Raw genomic sequence first — 6072 nt, forward strand, 5'->3', positions numbered from 1 at the left:
TGAAAATTAATCTACTAATTATTAAAAATTTTAAGTTATTCGAGTTGCGTTTTACAATTCGGTTTGAACTTGAATTTTTTTTGAGTCGAGTTGAATTTATGAAATTACAACTCGAAGTCAATTCGAGTCGAGTTAAGTTTTACGTACCCCTAGCTAAGATCATTGTTTGGTCTAAAGTAAAAAACACATTGTATATAATTTGTATCTTAGTGTATAAATACTTAAATTCATAATATTTTATATATATTAACTTAAAAAATTATATTAACTTATTAAATATATTTTATTATTAACTTAATTTAAAAATATTTTTTTATTTTTTATTTAAAAATATATATTTTTATGTTAAAATTTATTTAAAAGTATGACTAAATTAAGAGAATATGCAAATAACAGAGACCAAATATGTGATTATATCAACTATCACGTCACATATTCTATTAATTATTAACAATAGTTAACCTATTATGACCACATTTTAATTAAATAAAAAATAACCCTTATAATTAACCAAAAATATATTATCAGCTTTAGAAATTGTTGATATCATACTTACACTCGAATTTTTCAATATATACTATAAATTATAACATTGAAATATATATAATTTTCAATACTTTAAAAAGGTAATATGGACACAAGTATCAATATTTATTCTTCTTCTTTTCACTTATTCCCTATTTTTTCTTTCATTTCCTTTTTTTTTGTTATTTTTATCCTAACAAATGATTGGATTACCCTCCTTAACAACAAATATCCTTGATTTGAAGTTTTCAATTAAAGTATCTCAAAAGTTAAAAAGAACATATTTTTTGTTATAATAAGGCAAAATACACAAATGGTCCTTACTATATAACGTTGTTTTGTTAAATCTCTTAATTATTAAAATTGCAAAATGATTCCTTAATTATAAGACGTTACTTTGTTGAGTTCATTTACTATTAAAAGTTACAAAATAATTACTCAACTATTAATATATTCCATACTCTTCATTTTTCGTTAAAAATTTGACAGTTATATGAGCCAAATATTAACAAGCTCACTTGAGATATGAAAAAATCTGATCATATAACTATTTAAGTTATATTTTGTAGATCGAACTTTTGTTTACATTATGTCATTGAGCTAGAGCTTGAAACATTATGCCATATAACTAATGCTTGAAAGTAACGACGATGTCAGTAGATATAATTAAAATATAATTTTATCATATCATAGTCAAACAGATTAACATCTAGCTCATATGTCTATTAATTTTTTAACAGAAAAAGATAAATTTTGAACATATGAATAGTTTGATGATCATTTTATAATTTTTAATAGTTAAAAGACTCAAAAAAATAACATCCCATGATTGAATAATCATTTATGTACTTTACTCATAAAATAAATATGAACAATCTTCGGGTTCATGCAAAGATTAGTGACTATATTATTCTTTTAATCATGTACTGGAATTTGAATTAACCACTTTTTAAATAATTTAGCTTTGGTTTTTTGGGTTCAAGAGTTTGGGGACGGCTGTTCTTTTCTATTTCTTTATAATCGAGTCCACAACATTAGTTCTTCTACTACTTCCGTCCTATATGTGGTTCTTTTTCAATCTTAGCTCTTGATTTTCCATTTTTTTCTTAGGTTCAAGGTATGAGTAAACTTATTACTTCTCTCATTCCTCGTTCTGTTGTCAATGCTGGAGTTCCCATTCTTCTTCTTCTTCTATTAACCCCTTTGCTACCCAAATCGATGCTTTAAATAAGAAATCCAAGTATGTAAGTGGAAAGGCGAAAAAATATGTTGGCTTCTGAAGATACTCATTTTTTTTTCATCTAAATATTATTTATATTATTATTATTATTATAATTATTATTATTATTTTATTATTAATAAATATTATACAGGCCCAAATCAGACTGGACCGGCCCAGTTACAAAGGACTCAACTGGCCCAAACCCATCAGGAAGCCCAAACCTATCAGGAAACCCTAAAACTAATTTAGGGTTTCTATTTCATCATCCAGCCGCCTCAGCATCACAGCCGTTGGATCTGAGAGATCCAACGGCCCCCACGCATCCAACACAAACCCTAGGGTGATAGTACCCTAGGGACCACGCGGCGCCGTTTCTACTTCCAGCCGTTCCACTACTGAGATCCGCTGCCACCGCCTCAACTTTTGCTGCCACGACGCCAACAGAAACTTCCAGAGATCCCAACACAGCCGTCCACGTCGCAACTATGGGGTGAGTCACCACATAGCTCGGTGACTCACCAAACTCCAATCTTTTACCCGGTCCGAGACAAGCGCCGGTGATGGCTATAAAGCCACCACCGAACCTGCAAAGAAGAGAAGACAATGATCACAGAGGCAACCAACAAAGAAAAAAAAAGAAACAAGGAAAAAAAGCAAGCAAACCAGCAACCACAAACAAAAAAGCAAGGAGAAAACGGAGAGACTTACTGAGGAAGCTACAACATCACCGGAACCTTCACACGTCATCGGAAACCTTCGAAAACCGAAGGTATTTTTATAGATTTGCTCCGATCGGGAGTCTTTTAAGGGAAACGGCCATCGGAACCATCAATAGGATGGTCCGATCTATATTTAGGTATAAAAAAAACTTTTCCGGCCACCGGATGCGGTGGCCGGCGGCGGTGTTAACGTCGGCAAACGGCTGCCGGCCGGTGTGCTTCTCTCTGTTTTAGAGAGAAACGAGAGAGTTTTAAACTCTCTCAAAGAAGAGAGAGAGAGGGAAGAGGAGAAATGAGAGTTGGCCCTTCGGGCCAGCCGGTTAAGGGCTTAAATAGCCCTCCCCAAACGACGCCGTTTTGGGGAGGGATCTGTCTGTAATTAACTAAAGGTTAAACCCTTTCCGCAGCCATCCTAACTTGTAATTCTTACATTTTAGTCACTAAATCAAATTTATAATCCTTTTAATTTGGTCTCTAAATTTTATTTATTTATATTTTAGCCCTTAACCGTAATTATAAATATTTTAGATAAAATACGTATTTAGTCCTTTAGTTTTAATAAATAATATTTTAATCCCGAGTATATATTTTTAATTTATTTTAGTTTGATATTCGAATTTTATATAATTTTATTTTAGTCATCATATTAATAAATAAGGAAAATAGCATGTTTAATCCCTATAATTTTAAATAATTAATTATGAATTAGGTATTTAATTTTATTAGATTATAATTTAGTCACTATTTTTAAATATTTTCATTTATTATAAAGTTTTATTGCTTTTAAATATATAGTTCTAATTGTATTTTTATTATTGTTTATTTATGTTTTAATTTTACTTGTTTATATATTTAAATATTATTATATAGTCATATATAAATATATATATAATAAATAATAATTTATATATATTTTTAAATTATTTTTATCATATTTTAATATTTATTTATTTTTCAATATCGAAGAAAAGGACAGTCTTAATACAACTGGATCTCCTATTCTGGTATTTTAAAATTAAATATTATAAAAAAATTATAATTTAATTTTATATTTATTAATATCGAAGAAAAGAGCTGTCTTAAGGCACCTAGAAGTCCTTTTCTGATATTTCTAAATAAATAAATATTTTTTTAAATATATATAATTAATATTTTTTTCTCTCATAATTATAATTTTGAAATATTAGGATTATAAATTAAATATATTTTGAATTTTTAAATTTCTAATAATAGAGACAATTTCTAATTAAAAAGTACCAAATTTGGGCATTGTAGGGGTGCTAATCCTTCCCTAAACGTAACCGACCACGAATCCCTTTTTATTATTAAAAAGAATGAATTTTTGGTTAAAACGCAGATCAATTTATCTTTTAATCGATGTTTTCTTAAAAACTCTTTTAAAAGATGATTTTTAGGTATTCGACCTACCTAACCCAAAAGGCCGATGGCGACTCCCAAAATATTTTTTAAAAAAAAAATCAAAATCATTAATTTATTCACATCACTTTTCCCGCCAAGTAAAAATTCGTGCCCGGGCGAAAACCGGTTACGACAGCTTGGCGACTCCGCTGGGGACTGTCAAACTTTTAAAATCAATTATAAATTGTCTCTATTAATTATAAATTAAAAATTCATATATTTAATTTATAATTCTTTTCTTTTCAAATTTTTTATATACTTTATATTTTTATTTCATTTTACTTGCAAGTATTTTATTTCATTATTTATTTTTCTGTCAGAGGTTTGAACATTTCTCCTCACACATAACACTTGCATTGCATAACATAAAGCTCTATAATTGAGTTAGTCCCTTTTAAGTGGGAGTGAAAGTGACGTCTTCGTGAGAATTTATTCTCCGTGTCAAACCTAGCAAGTAACTTTCGGGGTTCATATGCTTTATGTCTTCGTGAGAATTTATTCTCCGTGTCAGGCATAGAGAAGTGTATCCCCTCGAATTGAACTCGATCCACTTTAGTCTGTGATGGACTTGGATTGAGGGTTAACAGCCCAAGGGGGCACTAACAAGGATAATTCGGGTACCTTTATTCTTAGATCTGAAACCCTACATATAATAAACCCTAGAAACTCTTCCGATCTAAAGCCATGCCGAAATATTGTCTAAAATATGTGTACACACAGGAGAAATGAATTTTAACTTTCCTTTTAATTTATTTATTTTCTTACTAATTAAATTGCATGTGAATCTAAATTATTTAAAGTATGAAAAAAGCATGTTTAAATAATGAAATTTAGGTAGACATTATTGTTAAATTATTTTTTTATGTAAACTAATTCATTTCTTTTTGTGTTTTCTTTTATTTCTTCTGTTTACATAGCATCATACAGGATAAAAGGCATTGATCCTTGTGTTAATTGTCTCATTGGAAAACCTTCGTCCATGGATAAAAAGTGTCCAAATCAAATAGTTCTAAACTCAGAAGTAAGACAGTGGGCTGAAGATTTACAAAGACAAGGAGGAGACAGTCTGCAGGATGACTATGTATCTGACTTGGCCAGTTATGCTCCAGTTTTGCTAAAAAGAAATGATATGCAAGATTTGCGAAGCATTTGGGAAAGTTGGGACTCAAACAAAAAGTTGCAGTTTTATCAGACTTACGGAGACATCCCATATTTGCTCTATGTTGAAGTTGATGATGACTTACTTCGAGCCCTAATTCAATTCTGGAATCCCGGGTACAATTGCTTCACTCTCAATAAAGAGGACTTGGTCCCTAATATTGAAGAGTATACAACTTTGCTACATATAGAAGGGGCTTTGGAGAATCGAATTTATTCAAAGTCAATTAAAACTCAACCCTTTCGAGTTAAATTAGCAAAGATTGCTGGAGTACGAGAAGAATAGGTGGCATCCCGTACAAAACAAAAGAGCGAAAGCGAAGGCATTGCTTGGACCAACATTAAAGAACTTATTCAGAGTCATCCAGATACTAAAGTACGATTCGATCTCTTTGCTCTGGGTATGTATGGTATGATCATCTTCCCAAAAGTATTGGGATATATTGAAGCTGCAGTAGTAGATTTGTTTGAGCAGCTACCAAAAAAGATTAATCCTGCTTCTGCAATTCTAGCAGAGACTTTCAGATCGTTAAATGCTTGTAGAAAGCTAGGAGGTGGACGATTCTCAGGGTGTACCCAATTGTTATATGTCTGGATCCGTAGCCATTTCTGGAGGACAGAAAATGTTTCATACCGACGCTTTAATACGCACTACTCACCATTGAAAGAATTTCTGGAGCAAGAATGGCCGAAAGAAATTAAGAAAGATATGTGGATTAATGCCTTTCGAAATCTGCAAAGCAATGATATTGTTTGGCGAGCCCCGTGGCAAATCCAAAGGGAATTCTTTTACAAATGTGGTGATTACAACTGGATAATGCTGATCGGATTGTGGGGAGGAATTGGATATGCACCACTTCTGGTCATAAGACACTATGAAGGTCGTCAATTTGTACCTGTCACTGCTGGATTACATTCATCTGAGTTCGCATTCCACAGTAAAAATTATAAAAGAAATATCATGGAAGCCTTTACAGCTTGGAAAACAACTTTTTGTATCCGAGCTAAAGCAGCAAAAGAAATGCTAAC

This window comes from Hibiscus syriacus, unplaced genomic scaffold (assembly GCF_006381635.1).
Source record: "Hibiscus syriacus cultivar Baekdansim isolate YM2019G1 unplaced genomic scaffold, ASM638163v2 tig00110840_pilon, whole genome shotgun sequence".
In the NCBI taxonomy this organism is placed as follows: Eukaryota; Viridiplantae; Streptophyta; class Magnoliopsida; order Malvales; family Malvaceae; genus Hibiscus; species Hibiscus syriacus.